The sequence below is a fragment of the Rattus rattus genome, chromosome 6 (genome assembly GCF_011064425.1).
Source record: "Rattus rattus isolate New Zealand chromosome 6, Rrattus_CSIRO_v1, whole genome shotgun sequence".
Taxonomy (NCBI): domain Eukaryota; kingdom Metazoa; phylum Chordata; class Mammalia; order Rodentia; family Muridae; genus Rattus; species Rattus rattus.
In genome coordinates, this window is record NC_046159.1 from 119901821 (window position 1) to 119926153 (window position 24333).

The 24333-nt window shown below is 36.9% G+C and overlaps 1 protein-coding gene and 1 pseudogene across 1 annotated transcript in view; one reads left to right on the forward strand and one right to left on the reverse strand.

Annotated features, from left to right (window-relative positions):
• Nucleotides 1-24333, forward strand: part of LOC116904438 (cystic fibrosis transmembrane conductance regulator) — a gene marked incomplete at its 5' end in the record, with an annotated part of 277554 nt that overhangs the window by 41337 nt on the left and 211884 nt on the right. The window lies entirely within an intron of this gene.
• On the reverse strand, nt 504-1815 carry LOC116903636 (annotated as a pseudogene).

Consider the following 24333-nt stretch of genomic DNA (forward strand, 5'->3'; position numbering starts at 1 on the left):
CTTATTATAATTAAAAATGTTGCAATATATTATAATATGTTTAAGTTACTTTTTAACTAATTCACTCTTATTTTTTGAAGATTAATTCATTTTGTGGCTAAATTTAAATTTTTATACATTTATTAGCATTGTCCAAAATATTATTTTATTATTTAATGGGAAAAGACATTATTTGTCAAACAAAGGAATCACATTTTAAAAACCTTCCTTACTCATAAGAAACAGCCTCCAAGAACATTCAAGCAGCAGTCAGGAGGAAAAAAAAATCTTTCAATAGCCCAGTTTTCTTTATAATATGCCAGAGAATACAATCCAATTCACTGCTACAGTTCATTGAATTCTTCAGTGTTTTCTTGAGACTCTGTGGTTCACTCTTGGCAGTTTCCAGTGACTGCCGAGGGCTGCTGGGAAAGGCCAGCGACAGATAGCTGACCAGAAGAACTTTCCCTTCTGGATAACTGCTCACTTTCAAGGAAAGACATTTGAAGGTTGGGGTGTGGCCCTCAGAATTCATCCTTCTACAGGTCATCGAGCTCCACATCATTGAGGTCAATGATATCCTCCACAAGAAGCTCACCATCCTTGCCATCCCAGGGCTCCCTGGTGATGATGGTAGGGAAAGAACCACCCCTCACAGGTGCTGTGGAGCCATGACAGTACGACAGTTCCCTGAGAAACTCATTGACGCCTTGTTCACTGAAAGACACTTTGTGAAGAGCAAATTGTGTCTTGCGTGCGTTGATGGCTATCATTACAGGGTGTCCAAACCCTCCAACCCCTAGTGCGTTCTCCAGATCATACTGGGCTCCAGGTTCTGTCCACAGCCACCCCCACATTTCCTTCTTGTACTTATCAGCCAGTTTCAGAAGAACCTCCAAGTAAGAGTTTCTGCCTGCAGCTCCGGTGTCTGGGATGTGAGGCAGCATGGCCACGACACAAAGCTGGTGCTCCTTGCATATCTTCTTGGCTACATCTTTGTTGATTATCTCAAGCACCTCGGGAGGTGGAACATTATCAGAGAAAAAATTCAGGGTCCTTGACACTATGTCAGATATTGTCTGTCCACCATCACAGTCCACAGAAGACTTGATTTTTCTGAAGTATCTTGATTGTAGGAATTCTTTAATCCTGCATCAGCTGGCCAAAGACTGATTCATGGTGGCATCTATGGTTACCAGTTTCAGCTTTTCATTTGTTTGATCCTTTACCACTTTACCACCATTCTCGCTCCAAGTTTATGTCCACACCATGGAACATAAAATCCAACCACACAAGCGTCTTCACCACAAGGACATTATAATCAAAGGTGTCATCTGTCAGCTCTACCATGTCCTTCTTACAAGAACTATCACCTTTGCCCTGCTTTCCAGAACAGTAGACACTCTGCCTACTGTGGCAATCCTTCAGGAGCTGGTGCAAGGCACTGAGGGCTGCATCTACAGTGGCTTCTCTAGTTTTGCTACCCTGGTAATATTCTGGTTTGGTTTTGTTAGCTCCAAATATCTTGATGGTAGGAAATCCCTGGACACCATACTGATCTCCCTGGGACTGATGTCTACCTGCATCTACTGCCCTGACGTTAACATCTTTCAATAAAGTTGCTGCTTTCTTCCATTCTGGTATTAACCTCTGGCAATGACCACATCACAGTGAATAAAATTCTACAAGCAGCAGCAGACTATCACTCTGAATATCATCATTTGATGGTGTTAACTTGATGAAATCATCACTAGAGGAATAAAGACCACTGACTGCTAGAAAGAAGGTACAGTTCACCAAACCAAGCACCAGGCAAGCCACGCAGATCACTCACATTCTGTCCGTGCAGCTACCACATCACTTCTATTTTTATAGATCTTTAAAACTAAAACAGAATTTAATTTGAAGAGTCCATCTCTGATAATGATGAAATCCATGATGTCATAATAATCCCATTTCCAAAATAAGTTAAATTACTGGAGTAATCTTGCGTACACATACATGCTTGCCTGAACACGTGTGTGGACACAACACACACACACACACACACACACACACACACACACACACACACACGGAAAAGACATTCATATTCAAAGATCCGTAGAGTTCCTCCCTGAAACCATATATATACATAAATATATATATGTATATATAAACAACAAAACTGGACTCATAAGGTTGTATTTATGTATTAATGCAGAGAGAGAGAAAGAGAGAAATTATATAGAAGATAGATAGATAGATAGATAGATAGATAGATAGATAGATAGATAGATAGACACAGAGAGATATCAATAATATTTAAAAGAAAACAAGGCTTGCTTGTTTTCTTGATTACTGAAATCACAACTATCTGAGGGCTCAGGTTTTTTTTAAATTTATTTGGACTATAATTCCTAGGGTGTGTGTGTGTGTGTGTGTGTGTGTGTGTGTGTGTGTGTGTGTGTGTTACATAAACAAAAATACTAAGTAAAAGATGAGTGTATCATGAGAAAGTTGATAAGTGAACATCAAAAGGTTAGATGTTTAGATTGTGGATACTTAATATAAAGAAGTTGATTAATTTATAAAAAAAGATTGAGTCAAGATAAAAATTTCACTGATATATATTGGTTTTTTTTTACAAAAGAGATCCTGAATGTGAAGTAAATAACCCCTTAAATGGTCAACATAACTGATTAATTCACACATAGCAAATGATTAGTGACCATGAACAAAATTATTTTAAGTAGTTATCTGTGTGATGCAAGCAATAGTGAGAAGAAAAGTGCATACTATTAAGAATGTGCCAAGTGATTCAGTCTGTGTTTAATTAAATTGTAAGAGAAGAAAGTCAATGCCAAAGATGGGATCTGAAAACACAAAGATCTAGGCTAAAAAATTATTTGAGTTTACAGAACAGCAAATTTAACTGAGATTCTACCTCACACCAATCAGAATGGCTAATATCAAAACCTCAAGGGACAGAATGTGGAGAAAGAGGAAGACTCCTCCATTGCTGGTGAGATTGCAAACTGGTACAACCACTCAGGAAATCAATCTGGAGATTAATCAGAAAACTGAAGATCCAGCTATACTACTCTTGGGTATATACCCAAAAGATGCCACGCCATGCCACAAGGGCATGTGTTCCACTATGTTCATAGCAGACTTGTTTGGAAAAAGCCAGAAACTGGAAACAACCCAGATGTCCCACAACAGAAGAATCGATACAGAAAATGTGATACATTTACACAATGCTATGAGAGTCAGGATATCATGAGTTTTATAGGCAAATGTATGGACCTAGAAAATATCATCCTGAATGAGGTAATGACTCCCAAAATGGCATGCCTAGTATGTACTCACTGGTATTTATTAGCCAAAAAGAACAGAATGCCTAGGATAAAACCCACAGACACTAAGAAGTGTAATAAGCAGAAAGCCCCAAGTGAGGATGCTTCAATCCCACTTAAAAAGGGGAAGAAAATAATCACTGGAGGCAGAGGGAGGGAAGGATCTGGATGGGAGAGGGGAGGTAGGGAAAGGAAACAGGAGAGACAGGGACAAGAAAAGCCCAGAGGGCCAGGAATAATGGAAATAAGCAGCCTCTGGGTATGGGAGGTGGGGAATGGGCCTCTAGAAAATATAAGAGACCTGGGATGTACCTTAGACAAAATGGTCTAAGGTCATTGAGGAAAGGGAACTTGAAGAGTCTCCCTCCAGTAGATAGAGAGGGCCTCAAGTGGAGAGACAGGGTCACTAACCCACAGTCAAAATTTCTGACCAGAATTATTCCTGCCTAAAAGAGCTGCAGGTACAAAAATGGAGAAGAGACTGGAAGAAAGGTGCTTCAGTGACAGACCCAACTTGGGATCCATCCTGTGAGCGGGCACCAAGGCCTGACACTAAGACTGATGTTGTGACTTGCTTACAGCCAGGAGCATTGCTGTCTTCTCACAGGAGCAGCTGACTGAAACAGATGCAGTTACTTAAACACCCAACCATTGCACTGAAGTCAGAGCCCCCTATGGTTGGATTGGGGGAAGAATTGAAGAAGCTGAAGGGAAGGGTTACCCCATAGGAAGACCAAGAGTGTCAACTAACCCAAATCCCAAGGAGCTCCCAGAGAATGAGCCACTGACCAGGCAGCATACATGTGCTGGTCGGAGGCACCTCACACATATATAGCAGAGGTCTGCCTGGTCTGGCCTCACTGGGAGAAGTTGGGCTTAATTCTCCCAACAGTTGAGGCCCCAGGGAAGAGAGATAGCCAGGGAGGAAGGAACATCCTCTAGGAGGCAAATGGAGGAGGAATGGGATGAGGAACTGTGGGAGGGAGGACCAATGACTGGAATGTAAATTAATAAAATGGAAAAGAAAATGAGTCAAATTTTCCTTGTAAAAATGTGATGGTCAATCATTTTTAAATTTTTTATTAGATATATTTCTTTATTTACACTTCAAATGTTATTCCCTTTCAATCTTAAAGAAATATCAGAGAAGCAGAAAGGGAAAGTAGCAGAAGAGAAAGTAATAAAGATAAACACTATACTGATTGCTTAGCAGTAACAAAGCACACGCAAACACAGAAATTACCTGTTCATGCTGAAAGTACAGGTAATAAAAACCAAACGAAATAGAATTTTACATGAAAGATGAATTTGAAATGAAACCAAATGAAAGTCTATTTCTGAGAAGCCTTTTTGTGAGCTCTCACATGTCACAAACAATCCTAAAATATGTTTTACAGATTAAAGGATATATTAGAAATTTAGAACTCCACGAGGAAGTTGGTTATTTATATAACTGTTTCATATTTCCTTGATATTTACATATAACATGCATAAGCATAGCATAAGCAAAATGAGATAGTGAAGAGCTAAAACCTGGATCATTTCATCATTGAAGGGTCAATATTTAATACACCAAGTAAAAGTGGCCTCAAGAATGCAATAAAACAAACGTGATGTATGAATTAAAAATTGATGACACTGACAATTCTAAGTAAAACATGATTAAATGTATATAAAACAATTTATACTCATAGTTGTAAACTTGACATCTTCCTATAGTGAGTCACAAAACAAATGGGAAAAGGCAAAAGATAAAGATTTGCAAAACATTTCAGTTAGTAAATGCAATAAATAAATAAACAAACAAACAAACAAATAACCTCAGAGCTCCTAGAGTCTAAGCCACCAACCAAAGAGCATGCATGGGCTGATCTGCACATAGGTAGCAGAGGTCTGCCTTGCCTGGCCTCAGAGGAAGAAGATGCATCTACTCCTATAGAGACTGGATACCCAGGAAAGGGCATGACATGGGGGTGAGGAGGTACAGTGGGAGGAACACAGTCTTAGAGACAAAGGGGAAGGGGTAAAGAATTCTAGGAGCAGGGACTGGGAAGAAAGGCAACATTTGGAATGTAAATAAATAAAAGAGTTTAATAAAATAAACGAAGGTTATTAAAGCTTATGATATATCATAGAAATGTCTCGTAAACTTTAAATAAAATATATTTGAAGAAATTAACAGCCTACATACATTACCTCTAGCTAAGATACTAGCAAATCCAGGATTAAATCTGACTTTGATATATAACTTGTATAAATAGTTTAAATGTAGTAAAAGGAACATAGCTAATTGAATAATTCAAAATAAATGGCCTACCTATTTTAATTATTGATAATAATATCTGACTTGCAGAAATTAGAGTGGTCATACTAGTTGTCAAGTAAATGGAAACCATCGATATACAGAATTAAAACCAGCATTCGTCGTCAGAATAGATTTTAAAAGGAAATTACATAACTTTGATTGGAAGTAAATTTTTAATACAATATATAATGATAATGGTTTGCTCCTTCCAACCTCCTCTCAGATCCTCCTCAATTTTCTACTCAGCAAAAATCCAAACCTTTTCTATCTCTTTATCATTAAAATACAAGGTGGGCATCTTAAAAAATAATAATGAAATGAAATTATATACAAATAAAAAGCAAAGCAGTATAGGTCAAAACAAGCAAACAACAACAACATGCAAAAAAAAAAAACAATGAAAATCAAACAACAACAAAAAGAAAAATGGACCAAAGAGAAAGCTTGAGAAACACATACACAGAGAGACACAGTGTCAGAAATCCCGTGAAAACACAAAGCTGTAATATACATGCAAAGCACCTGCAAGGTTGAAATCAAGAATCATCCCTGGCAAAGCATATGAGAGAACATGAGACAAAGAACCTTTCAAAATGCCACTGAGTTCATTTTGTGCTAAGCATCCACTACCGGACATGGGGCCTGGCTTTTAAAATGGTTTGTAAACTCAGAGAGACTCCACTGGAGAAAATCAATTTTTCATCTGTGATCAGTAATCAGTTGGATATACTTTCTCAGTTAGAGATGTGGGTTTGTGTTCATTTCTCTGCTCAGTGCTGGGACCCATCAGGACCTGACCTGTGCAAGCCTTGTGCATGCTGCCTCCGTCTCTGAGAGTGCATGTGTGCATCAGTCCTGCTGTGTTTAGAAAGCTTTGTTTCCTTGGGATTCTTCATCCCTCCTGGCACTTACAACTTTTCCATCTCCTCTTCTGCAGGGTTCCCTGAGCCCTGGGGGAGACATCCCATTCAGGGCTGAGTGTCTCACATTCTGCATTTTGTCTGTCTATGGGTCTCGGTATTTATTCCCCTCTACTATGGGAGGAGGTTTCTCTGGTCATAGCTGAGTAAGACCGATTTATGAGATAGCAGAATGTCAGTTTAGGAGTATTGTATGTTCCTTTATAAAACCACTAGTAGTTGTTTGTTTTCTGCAGGCTCATGGCCTAGTTAATCTCAAGTTCTTGACCACCTCAGCAGTGTCATCCTATTGGTTCCATCTCGTGAAATAGGCCTGTCTTTGTCAGTGTTTCTATTGCTATAAAGAGATACTATGGATGTGATAACTTTTATAAAGGAATACATTTAATCGGGGCTGGCTTACAGTATCAGAAGTTTAGTCCATTACCTTGTCAAGAAGGATGACAGACATGGCATTGGAGAAGTCGAGGCAGAGGGAAGTAAATGAAGCACTAGACCTTGCTTGAGGTTCTAAAACTTCAAGCCCACCCCCAGCAACACGCTTCCTCCAATAAGACCATGCCTCCTCCAATAAGGCCACACTTTCTAATAGTGCCACTCCCTATGGACCTGGAGGGGCCATTTTTATTGAAATCACTGCAGGGTCTTAAATCAAATCAGATATTAGTTGGTTCCTCCCACAAGTCTTGTGCCAATATTGCGATAACATATCTTGTAGATGGGTTATCACTGAAGATCGAAGGTTTTGTAGCTTGATTGGTGTTTGTTTCTCTTTGGGTAGCATTCAGGGTAACTTCCAGGACCATGCAGAGAATGTATGTAGACCCCACCTCACTTTTCCATATCCAGTGAGTTGTGCAGGCGTTGTCTTCAGCAATGGGGCCTTCTAGTCAGTTGGTGGAGGGCAAAGAGCAGACTTGGCAACAGCCCCTTTGGACAACAAATGATAGAATTCCCTTCTCACCACTGGAAGATTCCTTTAGTGACACGAGATACCCACCTAGGGCTCCATGTCCTTCATTAATCAAAGATTCCTCTTAGATCACCTTCATGTACGTGTATATTTTATAAAGCTTTTTTCCAAGAGGAAACTCATTATTTTCTCTTGGCTTTGTACATTAGATTCCCAGCAGGGTTTTTCTGTCTTTGGCACTAGGATTTTCATCAGTGGCCCTGAAGTTTCTTAGGCCTTTTCCTTTAGAATTGGAGTTTATCACTGTGTGTGGCTTTAAAATAGCCTCCATTTTTTTTCAGGAGCTCTACCCAGACTCATATTTATTTCATATAAGTTTCCCTACTAAATCTCTCTCATGTTTAGTTTCTGGTACATACTCTGTTATTGCTGTTATCCTCAAAAAGCCAGACCAACACAACTGTGCAACTTTCAATATTATAAAATGCCCCTACACTGCAGACCTTACAGTGGCCCACTTCTGTTTCCCACTCGGCTTTTAAGTCATTTTGTCAAAATTGCCTCCTACATGTTATTAGCAGTTTCATTCGCAAAAGGTTCTGCTTCTCATATAAAATGTCAGCTGTTGCTCTGGACTTACCTATCAATTGTATTTTTAGAATGTGTTTTTTTCCCCTGTGACTTACATCCTCTGATAGGTTAAAAACAGAAGTCACTGGCGATTCAGAATTTTCTCATTATAAAGCTTTAGCAGACATACAAATCTTCATGTGTTGGAGAAAATCAGAAATCCCACAACCTGTTTTTGAACCGAAAATGATCTTTTAAGCGTGGGAATCTGTGAATAATATTTTTGGTTTTATGATAATAAAATGTATGCTGTTTCATAATGAATTCATCACATTCATTCTTTAATGTACATTTTCATCAAGGCGAGCTGCAGATGACCAAAGGTCTAATTATAAGTGGTTCTAAAGCAGATAAACATAATGCATTTTTCAGTGCTTTTTTCATACTTTTAAACTCATTTTAGTCTGTGGCATAATTTCCATTTGAAATTGGAAAAAAACAGGTCCAATAACCATAACAAAGGAAGGCTGATGTGTTTCTCATCCTTAACATGGTGTTTACTACTTTCTGAACAAATCAGGCCCAGCAGATTTGCATAGCACAGCCAAGAATTAATCCTTGGGTCACTGTCACAGAAAGGAAATTTAAAAATATACCTAGGGATTTCTCCACAGAAATATGCTTTTAGGGAAAAGGAACTTCATGAAATCTTAGGCCAGAGAACAATGTTGTTTATCAGAATTTTATTCTTTCTAGGCCCTCATGCTGTGGGAATAAAGTCTAAGAACTCCCTCTCAAGCCACACGTAGGGCATCTGCGAAACTTTCTGCTGCTCCTTGCCACCAAGCTTTGCGAGATTTGACTTCTGTTCATCTCTCCAAATTAATTTTATAGACTTTACTCAAATTCATGTCCCTCTACTCAGGAACTGAATAGAGTTCAAGGTATTTTTTGAACACCTTTAGGTGATGGAAGAACCGAGTCAATATCAGTCATGACTCAGGTAGTCTTTGAAATGTCCCGACCTGAAGAACTCTGGGCAAGATGTCAGATTAAATCCTTTGCCTTGGTATCTGGATGAAGCAAAGACAAAAGCAGCACAGATTTATTCACAGAAGAAAAACAACTGCAGAAAACAGAACTAAGGCAAGATTGGCATTTCTTCAATGAGAGCATACATGTTGACCTTGACGCTTACTTAGCATAGATGCTTACCCCACTGGCCAGCAGCAGCAATGCTTGACAGCAAAGTGCTTCCAAGGGCAGTGCAGCAAATCAAGAAAGACAAGGTCAGTGCTTTGGGAAAGACACTGAATAAGGCATGTTTAAACATAGAGTGTAGATGCTGAAGTGGGTAATAGATGAAGTGAGGAGCTCAGGAAATAGAACCTGAGACCAGGAGATATTCACCAGAAAGAAAAACTGTGTGTGTGCCTGCATGTACACACACACACACAGAGATCTTTACCCACTGCTAGGGACAGCTACATGGCATTAATCATTGCCTGAAGGTCTAAGAGCCAAGCCTCTACTGTCTGAATCTTATGGATACAAAGTAGCCTCCTACTGCTTGTCTCCTGCTGCTGTTACAATTTTATATCTGGGAACAGATCTACCTTTCCCTAAATATAAGTAGGAAACACAATTCCAGCAAAGACAATTCACCCAGGGGAATTATGTGAAGTAAAACAAATTTTGAAAGTGCGAAAAGGAAAGCAGACAAGAGAACTGATCTATCCCCAACACTTAAACAAAACAGAAACAAGAAATAAACAAACTGTGAGACAACAACGTATCAAGGCAACCCCAGTATACAACTCCTCAATACTAGGAAGCAAACACAATATGATCCTGGGTCCTAAGCCTGTAATAATGTTCTTTTTATAATGGAGTAACATTTTCAAACTTATAATAGGAAGAGAAGAGATACATGGTGGAAGGCTCCATAACCCCCCCCTCTCTCAATATATATATATATATGAAAGTAGAGTTGTATTCCTTTTGAAACTTCTTGAGAATAATGTTTCATATATATGGAAGTAGTGTATGTATGTATGATTATAGTAAGATTATTTGAGTGAATATTAATGGGGAAAAGTTATCAAAAACTGTTTTGCTCTCAACTCAAAACGTAGAACATTTTTAAGTGTAGATGTATGGGTTTTACCTTAGGAGGCAAAGAGTTTAATGTTGTAGCATAAACTTTTCATTAAATAAAACAAGCATTTGGTGCAGTATTTCCTCTAAGAAGTTGTAAAATCGTTATCTACCTGAAATTTTCATGAAGAGGGTTTTAATTGAATAACATGTATCATTTTCTAAGATGTAATAGTTTTACAATGATAGTTAAATGGTACTCCTGAATTTTGTAATTACATGGCAACTCAGATCTCATTTCAAACTGTAGTAATTGATGCAATAGTGAGATTTAGCCCATGGTTAAGGAAGACAATAGCATTTACAACTAGAATAAATGAAAGCAAATGAAGAGGAAAATCTTATTCTGTGTAATATTGAATTCATTATAGTCCTTAGTGACTATACTAAGTCATGCTTCTAAAGGAGTATAAGGTATGGGGAAAATTGTGAATTAAAAATTTTATCACTAAAAACATAACCTATGTTTTACAGGCAGAAAAACTGTTATAACCTGTGTGAATGTCTCAAGAAGGTTAAGTATTTAAAACTATGAATTGCAGACCCTGGGAGACAAGTCAGTGGTTAAGAGCACTTTCTATATACATGAAGAATTGGATTTAAATCACCAACAACCACTTGACTAAAGGCCAGGTGTGGTCACATCACCTTAACTACTGAGATGTGGGGCATGGAGACAAAAGGATTACCTGAGCTTGCTGGCAACTATCCTAGGTCCAGATCCAGTGAGACTTGTCTCAAAGGATAAAGCACAGCTACACGTCCCTCCCTCACACACACACACAAACACACACACACACACACACACACACACACACACACACACACACACCATGGACTCTAACTTGCACACACAAACACAAAAACATTGATAAAAATAATGTTATTGAACATTCTTTCTTCTATTCTTTGATTTAAAGAGACTAGAAAGTATTTCTTTGTTTTTATTGGATATTTTTTATTTGCATTTCAAATGTTACTCCCTTTCCCAGTTTATTTCTGATGTTTACTTTTTTTTTCAAAAATTTTATTCCTTTAAAGAACTCATGTTGCGCTGGGCCTGCTTTCATTGTTTATAGAATTTGCAATGATTGGTGGGAAAAAAGTTAAATAATTTTTAAAGAACCATACTTAGCAATACATTTGAGCTCCTTTTATGCTTGCAATATTTCTACTTCTTGATAAGTATGTAGTAGATCAACTAATCAAAGATAAGACAATGTTCTTACCCTCACAACTTGAACACATTATTTGCTATAACAAAATGCAAAACTTTTCAACTTATACATGCAACTATGAATTTGTTTATGTGGAGAATGTGATGGCATATCTATGTGATACCAACACAATCACAGGCATGCTTATAAAAGGAAAAAATGGAGGAAGACCTATGTCTTCCACAATCAGCCAAATTTGGAGTGATACAATCACTGGTTTGGAAATGGAAAAGAGGCTAAGGCACTGTGAAATTCTGGCAATCATGAACTCCCTTCTACTGGGTGGGCCCTATCCAATTGAATGTTGTTAGGGATAGGAGATCCCTAACAGAAAAGTACTTGTTAGATCAGTATGAGGATTGACGGTTGATTGCCAAAATCCATGTAAATAAAAAAAAATTTTAGGTGGCGAATGTCCTTGTAATCCAATTGCTAGGGAGGCAGAATCAGGGTGATCCTTGGGAGCCTGCTAGGCACCCAGTCTAGTCTATTGGACTGAATGCCCCATCAGTCAGAAACCTTATCTCAAAAAAAAAAAAAAAGATAAATAAATGTGAACAGCTTCTGAAGAAAAATACTTGAGAACAGCATCTGGCCTTCACATACAATTGTACACACGTACATGCAAGCACTCATAGAAACAAACAGGGAATCCCTATTCCCAAACATTCTTGTTAGCCTTTAGTCAATGTTCTGGATTTGTGTTATTCTTTTAGATGTATAGATGGAGCTAATTATTCTAATTTGCATTATGCTAACATTGTTTTACATATGTAGCTCTTTTTTGATTATCTCTTAAAGACCTATTTATGAATTAAGTTGTTTATGTTCTTCCTCTTAAGTTTAAAGTACTAGATTTATATTTTTGGTAGTGACCTCAGAAGTACCTCTTTAATTATTTCCTTCCAATCTGTAATTTGTCTTCTTATTCTTTTGATAGCATGCTTAAAATGGTATAACTTTACATGTAGAAAAAGCGGGATACAAGAAAGATAACTATGCTTACTAAGCAATATCTTGAGGATTATTACTTTGGAGTTATCAAGTAGTTGCATATAATAACTATTGAGCAATGGTTACACAGATTTATATCATCAGTAAAATTAGAATAACACATGCAATGAATACATACAAATGCACACAGTAGATTTATAATGATAAATAATTTTAAGGAACTATAAATCAAGTACAATATTATACATATCTGTTTTTATGATTTTGATACTCTATGGGTTATATAAAGAATTGCCATTGAGAGAAACAGAACCAATAACCAGGACTCATAAGTACATAGATGGGTTTTTTTTTTATAGAAATGAATAATTTGAAGTTACTAGTGTTACAAAGAAATTATTGTCACCCCAAACCCTAAATACTTATGCATAAAAGAATGCAACCAACAATTTCTATAATCAATTTTTTATCAAAAAATAGACTTCATTAGATATAATATCATCTAATGGCATTCACAACTGAGTAAAATATGACCAGTTCTCAGATCAGAAAGACTGGAGTTAGGTCAGGTTACTATACTAGAATGTCGATGATTGGGTGACTTAAACAACAAATGCTAGTTCCTTAACATTCTCGGGATGGGTCCTCTGAAAAGGAAGACCCTAGCCTATCCGCTAGTGGTGAAGCTCCACTTCTTGTATAAGAGATGTCTTATTTTTTCTGTAAATTCACTGAAAGCAGAGAAATAGTAAACCTTCTTGCAATTTTGTCTTCATGAACCTCCATGTACTATTTATTTATTTCCACAAATCTGATTTCCCAGTGCTTCCCCATTAAAGTTTAAGATTTCAGAGAATAAATTTGAGAGATGTGCAAACAGCCCATCATACAAACAACTTAAAGAGAGCGGTATCTCACCCCAACTCCTGAGGGTTTTTTATTGTCCTCCCCCAAAAACACTGTATAATAGGGGAATTAAAGATCTAATAGTTTTAATAAAACTACATTTAAATATTGTTACACAGTTATTTTTCTGTGCATTGATTCTTTTGTTGGTTTAAATATGCTTGGCCCAGAGAGTGGAACTATTTGGAGGTGTAGACTTGTTGGAGTAGATGTAGCCTTGCTGTGGGAAGTGTGTCATTGTGGGGGTGAGCAGTGAGATCCTCCCCTAATCATGTTGTGAGAGTCAGTCTTTTCTCCTAGCAGCCTTCAGACGAAGATGTAGAACTTTCAGCTTCTACTGTACCATGCCTGCCTGGTAACCCAGCGCAAATTACAGATTGTCCTTATAAGAGTTGTATTGATCAACTTGTCTCTTCTTCACAACAATGGAAACAATAACTAAGACAATTCCTTACTACATAGGTACTGAGCAATACTATGTGGTTAATTGAAGCATGACCTAACAAATGTACTGAAAGAAATTCCTATTGCAAGAAAGATGTTAAACATATAATCAATTCAGTTACTCCCAGTATAAACAATAAAAAAAATTAATACATAAACTAATATGAAGCAGTATCTTACAGGTATGAAATAAAGTCAACTGAGGGTATGGTGAGTCAGGGAGCAAAGAGGCAATAACATCCTTGGGTTGATTTTTGTTTGTTTGTTTTTGTTGTTGTTTCATACCATGATCCAAAACAAATACTAGAGAAACTGACACTATTGAACTATCATCAGGTGAAGAAAAGATACTCCTTACACAAATCCCAAAATCATGTTTTCTAAGCAGAGATACTATGAAAGAACCTATTCAGCAAGAAAGAAATCTTAATGAGAAACAAGTTCATGCTAGTCAGAAACCATGGACTCACCCACGCCAGATGCTCAATGGGAGCCTTAAACTTTGAATCTTGTGGGCTGTAATGGAGCATGCTTATTTCCTCCAAATGGAATAAAGTCTTTGAGGCCTAATAATGAAGGAACTACTGGAAGAATACTTCAGTGACCCTGGAGGCTGAGTGGGAACAGCCACTTACTGCCTCTCCTCCATCTGCCAAAGAAGGAAATGAAAGGACTTAATGGGCATTGTAATTGCTACCACCAAGCAATAAAAAGGAGTCCATGAACCAACCCTTGGCCAACAAAGGCTGAATCTAGGCTACTGCCCAGTGCTAGCATGAATGACGCATTTCCCATTTTTTCCTGTAACATTGTCATATACACAGAAATAAAAATGGAAGCCTGTTGAAATCCAAGACTTAAAAAGACCTAAGTTTTACATTAAATTATCAACTGTCCAGTGTCAGTGAAAACCCTTTCATCACATCAAGAACCAGCTGTTTAGTTAAAATAAGCAAAAGCAATCCGAAGATACCAACAACACATTGGCACCGCTGTTAAAATAATCTTACGCGATTCTGAAGTGGTGATCATAAATATTCTTCAATAAAAATGTCTAAGCCCCCAAAGGAATAAGCCTACTGAATTGCATATGAAGACATCATAGTGAGACTTCTGAAAATAAAATCAAAGAAATAAATTTGAAAGAAACAGAGAAGAGAGAAATGACATTTTATCCCCCAGGGAAAAACATCACAAATGGCATGAGATTTTAAATCAGATACCACAGAACACAGAAGAAGTTGACGTAATGTTGAAAACAAATAACAACAACAACAACAACAACAACAACAAAACAAAGGTCAGTGCAGAAGTCCACATCCAGTAACAATATCCTTCCTGCACAATGATTGTAAATATCATTCAACAGGGATAAAGAAGGAGAGTGAGAAATGAGAGGCCATCAATCATAATTTGTTACACCTATTTGAAAGATTTGATGGGAAAGTTCTTCAAATAGAAAGAAATTAATAAAACAAAGCACCCAGGAGCATGGAAATGAAACAGCACATGAAGCAATAAGGCTTAGAAATAGAGAGCTTTTTTTATCATTTTTTATTCCATCTAAAGCTGAAGCATATAGTATCATGACTGCAATTGTAAATGCATGTAAAAGAAATCTTTCAGATATTTACAATATAAAGAACATAAAGGTAAAACTTAGAATTTACTGTAGCTCAAGAAAAGAGTGGCACTATGGATAGAGTTCCATATACATACATGTACAGTTCTGTGCAGAGATGCAGAATGTGCATATAAAGCACGGGGAAACATAAAGAACCATATGGTTTGAATTCTCCTTAAAATTATTTTCCAAAATAAATAATTGGTCAGACTTTCAGTCTTAAAAGCAAGTGATTAACTGAATCACAAACCAGTTCTTCATGCTGCTTCCTCAAATCCTGAAACACGCTGCTTCACTTCACTCAGTAACTTTGTTGAAAGTGGTTGATGTATATCTACACAGGGAAGTGAGAGGGGATATTAAATGATTACTAGAAAACCTGAATTCTTTATTTTTTAAGTTGTGATTACTTAACTCAGGAGTCGTCTCCACAGACTAGTCACAGAAACACAACTTCTGTATTTCTAAGCACACACAGGGTATATTCTAACACTTTCATCCTAGGAATAAGGTCAATTTACTTTATTTCTAATACAGACATGTATATTCTATCTCATTAAATATTAACCAGTCTGAAATAGGTAGCCTTAATCCAATATAATTTTCTGTTCTGTGACTCATTGCTTAGATTTCTCTGAATATTTTCTTTTCTTACCTTTCAGTTTAGTCAACTGAAAAGTTTACATCAGGTTTCCAACTTCTGATGATAATTATAGGTATTGATTTCTTCTGTTTTACATATTCAAAGTGGATTATAAGTCAGGATAAGGTTCTGGACTCCTAAATCCAATGAATTTGTAGGTCTAAATATCATGTAATGAGCCTTTTTTTTTAAACAAAATTAATTTAGAAACTTCACCATATAAACTACATAGATACAACTCTTTAATTGAAAACAGTAGTGATATAGTGTTCGTTATTTACTTTATTTCTAAATTTTAATTACAAATGGGACAGGAACAGAAAAGTAGGGTCTTATTCATAGAGACCTGTCAGGTATTTGGCGTTTTTCTTCTTGCACTAAAATATAATTAGAACACAATCCTGGGTAATACAACTAAAGCTACCAGTGGCCACAAATCAAAAAATAATTGACAAAAAAAACCCCTCTGGAAAGAAGAAGACCCTAGAATAGAATGATAAGCAGTAATTACTGGTAGAATCCAAGAGAGATAATAATATCAGAAATAAATGAGCAAAAAGGTACAGGTGAAAAAAATATGAACTACAAGTTTAAAATTAGCTCCAAATTAAATATGTTTAATTATTACATGTCAGTTTAAACATATACTTAATAATATCTGGATTTCTTTTGTTTTGAAATGAGGTCTCGTGCATCTCACACTGGCTTTCAAGTCTCTAGGTACCTGAGGCTGATTCTGAACTTCTGCTCCTCCAGCCTGTGCATGGTGAGGGCTACAGTGACCAGCCTGTGCACTGCGCTCAATTTGATGCAGTACTAATGATCAAACCTACAGTTACGTGCTTACAGGGCAATGACACAACCAATGAACTGCATTCACAACCCTGTCTAAATATGTTTAAAAACTGAAATGATAAGAAAAAGACAGAGCATCCTAAAGTTAAGTTACTAATATTTCCCACATATATCATGTAGATTCTTCTCTTTTCACGTATTTCTAGTTTATTTCTAGTGACACATGGTGTCCTATCTAAAGATTATTTTTAAATATTTTTCTTGTTTGTTGCTATCATTTCCCTTTATTTTTAATTTTGTACTATTTTGCAAATGTAATGTAATGGTCACTTTTCCCTTCCCTTTCTTTCCTCAAAACCCTCCCATTTACCTGTCCTTGCTTCTTTTCAAGTTCATCATCTCAGTTTTCAAAACGTGTGTGTGTGTGTGTGTGTGTGTGTGTGTGTTTGTGTGTGTGTTGTGAGAGAGAGAGAGAGAGAGAGAATGTATGTTTCTTCTAGTATCTATATTTTATGAAGCAAAGATTGTGGTTTTCATTTAAAGATAATTGTACACTTCCGGTCTTTCTATGATTTGATTAGGTATTATGCTATTATGTCTAAGAGTATCTAGATCTTGCCACAAGTTGTACTGATCTGGTGTTGTTAGTTAGGTCACAGTCTGTATGTATAGTTAGTTCAAAGACTGTATGTATCACAGTTTTAACTTGAGTAGATCATAAATCTGTTTTTATCTTCTTGGTTGAACATTCCTTATAATTCATTCAGATTCTTCCTATTCAAAACAGAGCAAAGATGCTAAATTGAACTTTAAAAATATTTCTAATTATACATATCAATAAGACAAAAATACCAAAGCATATAATAATATAAATAAATCATGTAGGAAAAGAAAAAGACAAAAATCATGGAGTCTTCACTGGACTGTGGTTGACTCACCAAAACTCCATTGGAGAAAACTGGCTTTCCCTCTCCCAGATATCTACTGAAACCTGCTTGGTCACATAAGTGACAATGTGCCATGGCTTCCTGTCCCTGGAACAGAGTCAGCAGGGCATGGACCTCCAGGAATGCGGACAGTTGCTTGGTCTAAGGCTCTTTTTATATTTTACTTTAGGTTCCTACTTCGGAGAATGTCCTCTCTGCCAAGGTTAATGACTCCATGATAATCAGAGATGTACAGTTTGAGTTCCAGAGGTGAGGGTGTGGCTAATGCCTCAGCCTCGGCAAGGTGGTAATAGCTGATACTCCAGGACAGTCCTCAAGGTTGTCAGAAAGAACTCTGAAAACGAGTTCAAAAGTACATAATTTCTCAACTATGTAAAACATAAAGATGTAATATGAATTGTATAAAGAGCTTTACAGATCTAAAAGAATAGAGACAGCTGCAGTATGAACCAGCTTTGTCAAAAAGATGCTAAGACAGGCAATGAAGTGATTAAGGAAGTAGTGATCCCACCCAGCTAAAATTTTTGTCTGTGCATTACAGATCTCTGAATTCTTTTGCAATGTTAAAAAAAGAAAGAAAGAAAGAAAGAAAAGAAAGAAAGAAATGCTGTCTCTTTCTAAGAACCAATGGTTGGGGTCTTGGGATGCTGATTCATGGGCTAATTGCTATGTAAACAAAAGACTGTGCTTTTGATAGGCAAAAGATGAGATATCCAGAGAGTTTTTAGAATTCAAGGGAAAGCTGTCTGTAGCAGAACATAGGCCATCAGTTTGATAGCCAGAATTTGACTTGGCTACTCTCAAACACCCCTTCCTCAGTCCTTGGCAGATATCAATTGCAAATAGCTTCTTAGTTATTGGTGGTATTTTGTATTTGCTATACCTTCTTTGTGCTGGGATTTTGTTGGTTCGTTCCTGTTCAGATATGTGCATGTTATCTTGGCTTTTTGTACATTTTCTGCTATATTATTTGTTTGTTTTGAGAAAGAGAAAGAAAGAGAGAGAATTTGTGAAGGTAGCTGGATAGACATCTGGGAGGAACTGAGAGGAGTGAAGTGAGAAAAAATATTATCAAAGAATAATTTTGGAGAAATTTTAAATAAAAAGGAAATTCTTAAAACTATTACAAAAATTAAAAATTATATAAAGACAAAAATAACAACAAAAATGAAATATAAATGGTTGAGTATTGGGGAAACATTGAGGGAAACATGAGGAAGAGGAGAGTTGATATGATCATATTTCATTATATATATATGTGTGTGTGTGTGTGTGTGTGCAATAAGTTCTCAAGAATAAAGAAAATTATAATTTAAAATTGTTAGAGACATAATATTTCTTATTATATTTTTAGAATACATTCTCCACACTAAGTTCAGACCTGCATTTCTAAATCAAAATTTATGGAGTCATTATCCTCCATGTTCTGTATATCTAAGGATACTATCCTGTGTATACTGAAAAAAATTCAGAAATAATCAAGATGCAGTAGATTTTAACTCTGTGATATTGATTATTGTAATGATACTTTTCAATAAATATATCTCTGTAAATGGCAATAGATCAGCTGAGCTAAAATTTGTTTATAATTTGGAAGATAATAGTGAAGTAGCTTCTGAGAAGTGTAGCACTGACTATTGTTTCTTTTGAAGTATGTAATAGACAGACATACACAGAAGAAATAGAAACTGTAGTCTGTCCTTCCTTCTGCATCTATACTTGCCTTCATCATGATTTTCACTAATAACACTGGACTATAAGGGATATTTTCCAATAAATTCCCCCTCACTGTGTATATGCATATGTTGTGTGATATGTGTGCCCCTTCACGTGTATGAATGCTGGTATGTGTACTGCCCAAATGTGGAAGTCATAGGACAACATGGATACCTGCCACCATCTACGACATTGCTTGAGACAGGGTCTCTGATGGTGTGCCCCAATATATATAGTTAGCCAAGAATTCTTGGTTTTCTGCCTAGAATCTTCCTGTAGAGAACACTGGGAATGCAGTCACTTGTGAGTCCTGCTTTTATATAGATTCTGGGCATCCAATCACATTTTGTGAGGATTGTATGGTAAGTGCTTCACCAACTGCACAATCCCCCAGTACCAAAGATGAACATCCTTATCTTTTCAGATCATCTGGGAATTCTGACATGTCCATGGATTTGCAAGCTTCAAGACAACTTGACAGGAAGACTCCATTGCTGAAGAGACCACACCACATACTTGACTAAGAATATGGAGATATCAATATCTTGTGTTGATGTGGAAGCTTACTCACTTTATGTTCAACCAAAAGGAAAGAAAGACATCATCGGTCTTACTCAACGATAAACACTTGGAGCTACTAAAATGACTGGACTTGAAAACATTCTACTGGGACAAATATAATAGGAGTAAGCGACCTTCAACCTAGATTTAAGCCCTGCTCTACAAGATATAGCCCATACCTGGCATTATTGGAGATAAGAACCAGAGAAGAGACATGCTATAGACCCTAGGACAGGACCTTTTATTCTTTTATTCTGCTTACCCTTTGTAATAGTAAATCATCTCTTAACAACTTGTCATTAGACTCCTAGATTGTCGCATCTCTCAACCCTCATCAGAGAAGCTTTTATTTGCAGTGGATGGTGATCAAAGCAAGACTCCCAACTAGTCAAATTATAGAAAATAAGAGACTGCAGAATGCACATCCTTAAATATGAAGTTTATATCCCATTCCCTCCTCCAAAGGCTTGGGGATTGTTTTCAGAAGACAAGGAAAGAGAATAACAAATAAAGCGGTGGCCAAAAGGAAAAGGTGTCTTTAGACAAAACAAAATAGTATCACAGATGCACATACATACTCATAGCACAGAATACACAAGACCTTCAAAAGCTCAAGCCAGACAGAATCCCAATAAAAGGATGGGAAGTAGGAATGATATCCCACACATATGTGAGGAGATGTTGCAATTGATAGCTACTGAGAGAGGGAGAGGGAGTTATCCATTATACCATGGTAAGCTGAGCATGATCCATTGGAAAACCACCTATCTCAAGGTATATGGGTAACAGAAGTTAAAAGAAGAGTTGGGGGATGGGTGTATATTATCAAAATACTTTTCAGATAATTCTTACGGTATTAATCTAAAAAATTTAAAGAGTAAAGATAAATAAAGTGCATGACTTTTCTCAAAAGTTTCATTTCTTGTCTTAGTAAGCCTCCACCCAAAGCTCTCTTCTAACCAAGTACAACATATTACTTACAAGATATGCCTCTGTCCTCTAAATAGGACAACTTTCCAAACAGATCCCAAAATATTCAGATGGATTTTAGTCTCTTTGTCCCTATAATATTTTTCAATTTCATAAGCTATTTTTATTGAGTTTATTTATTTACTTCCTTAGAAGGAAGCAGGTGTACCACATGTGCTAGCAGAGGTTGGGAACAATTACCTGGAGTGAATTCACTCCTTCCTCAGTGTGAACTCAAATACCAGGCTTGGCAAGTACCTATATTCACTGAGCTATCTCACTAACCTACAAGTTTCTATTTATACCTGTGGTGAAAATATAATTTCCTTAACAAATACATTTGTTCAGTAAATTATTTCTTTCATTAAAATATTCTCTACCAATATAAATACTACATAACTATTAGACGTCCTCTGTATAATATCCAGATCTGTCATGCCTTCTCCTCTCCTCCATCTATAATTGCCCTGGGGAAAAATGGAATATATATACCAGAGACACAGTTTTGTCATTCTCTTTGGCTATCAGACTGCTGTAACAATAGAGCTCCCAAAATTTCAATTTCCTCAGAAATCTCATGCTGGGAGAAAGAAAATGCTGAAGCTTTGTCTGAGCCAAAGAAGAAACTTGTCTCCCAGAAAGAAAATAACAGTATAGGTTACCTCATAAAAGAGGCTGGAGCAGATACAACAATGCTAGACAATGCTGGAGGAAAATTACATCTTGACCAGGACCACCTACTTATACATTCTGCCTTCTATTTAAATCTTAACCTTATTTTAAGACACCAAACATATACATGGGGTGGGGTTGAGTGGATCTCCTCCTCTTTCTAATATGCACATTAAAAATACTTTCTTCTGGTTATCAGTATAAATTTTATTTAATTGTTCTGTTAAGGATGAAGTTGAGCCCACCTTTATACAGCAGTCAGGGACTAAGTTCAGATGCCATCACTTCAACATGTCTAATTTGTAGACTCTACTTGCTGCTCCAAGACAAAGTTTATGTTTGCATTAAACTCTCTAAACATCTGTCATCAATGATATTGATCTTCCTTCCTCACCTCTCTCTCTCTCTCTCTCTCTCTCTCTCTCTCTCTCTCTCTCTCTCTCTCTCTCCTCCTCCCTCCCTCCTCCCTCCCTCCCTCCCCTCTCCCTCCTCCTTCCCCTCTCTCCTCTCTCTCTCTCTCTCTCTCTCTCTCTCTCTCTCTCTCTCTCTGTGTGTGTGTGCATGTGTGTGAACAATGAAACATAACAAGAAAAATCTTAATGCAGTTTTAGATACACAGACCTTAAGCAAAGGGTAGAGGGATATGTAAGAGCAGACCAGTAATATCCTAGAATGAACACAAGCTTCTCAAAAGACAGAGTCAATATTTGGTTTTACTTTGTTTTTCTATTCACTTAATTTTTCAAACAAGACACTAGCCTCTAACACAGAAAGTCCACAAGCTCTTACTGGAAACTCCACAAGTTCTGAGATTACAAGATTCATTCTACTTCCATTTGTCCTTTTTTTTTTAGTAAGGATTCTTTATTGATAAAATGATATAACTACTTCAGTGAAGTGTTGAGTAGTTCATGCTTTTAAAAAAGTGCTAGGGGTCTTCTCTGATGTGTTTCATCACCCAAAAGTACAGATAGTATATTGAAGATATCGTACAATTTACTTGGGACTTTAAGAAATGAAACTAGAATTCATCTAGAAGACTTATTGGAGGACTAGTTCTTAGTATCCAAAGTACTGTTTCCCAGCCTAATAGGAATGAAATAATTAGACATACCCAGCTGAAATTCATATGAATCACAACAATGTCACCCTGGCAAGATGTACACAATCTTATAGTAGTGGTGCTATTATATTGGGGTAACCAAGAGCTTTGTAACTAGACTTGAGGATAACGTAATAGGATTACTTGCCTGATGATGTAATTCTAGAGAACTACTAATGTCTGGAGACATTACAGATGTCTAAAGGAGAGCCTACTTAGGCATTTCATGAATAAACATAATTTGAAACTATACTTTTAATATGTATCCCTTTTCCTTTTTACTAATTCTTCTCTCATATATTACATCCTGACTGCAGTTTCCCCACCCTATCCTGCCCCAGTCTCTCCAACCCACCTTAACCTTCCCTTGGATCCAGTCCCACTTCAATTCCTCTCAGAAAAGATCAGGCCTTCCAAGGACATCAACCAAATATGATATCACAGTCTACAATATGGCCATGGATATATTCCCACATCAAAGCTAGTCTAGGCATCCTAGTAGGAGGAAGTGTCCCAAAGGCAAGCGAAAGAACTGGAGACAGTCCCTAGTCCTACTGCTAGGAATCCCAGAAGAACATTGTGTTATTCAATGATCAAAGATATTCCAAGTACTTCTCTCAACTATGCTCATAATAGCTTTTTTCATTATTGCCAGAAACTGAAAACAATTTAGATGGTCTTCAACCGAAAAGTGGACTTAAAAAAAAAAGTAGTACATTTATCAATGAAGTGTTGCTTAGCTTAGCTGTTAAAAATTCAAACTATGAAATTTGTTGATAAATAGATGGAACTAGCAACAGTCATCCTGAGTGAGGTAATACAAACACAGAAAGACAAAGATGTACTTACTTATAAGTAGATATTAGCTGTAAACCACCCACCCAGAGAAATTAAGTAACAAAGTGAGCTTAAAGGGGAGAGGGGACACAAGGATCTTCCTGGGGAGGGGAAATAAAATAGATTGTTTTGTGAGTAGACTGAGGACAGGGGGGAGTGGGAATAGGAGGAGTAAGGTGGGGGCCAGATAGAGGAAGATGAAAGTTACATTACCCTTACTTTGCATTTTATCTGCAGACAAACAGTGGTTATAGCTGACCTTGAAAAAGCACTTCCACAAGGGGACATAACCAAATTCTGTTCAATGGTTTAGGTCAGTGACACAGTTTATACTGATGCTCTATCTTTGACAGTTTCACACATGTATATATACAATCTATTTGAATTATATTGAGCCCATTTTCCTATCTAGGTCCTCTCCCACCTCTGATAACTCCTTCTTGTTCTTCCCAGTCAGCTCTTCTACTCTTGTATCTTTTCTATGCATGTAAATCTTCTACGGGCATCACCTTTCAACTTGAAACTTGATAAAAATCAAGCTATAGGTCTTGTAAGGTAAGCCTAAAACTACACTATCTAAAATTGAGAGACAATAGTATTAAATTGGGATAGAGAAAAAGGAAGAGAGAGAGAGACAGAGAGAAAGAGAGAGAGAGAGAGACAGAGACAGAAAGACCCAGAGACAGAGAGACACAGAGATACACAGAGACAGAGAGACACAGAGAGACAGAGGCAGAGACAAAGAGAGACAAGGAGACAGAGAG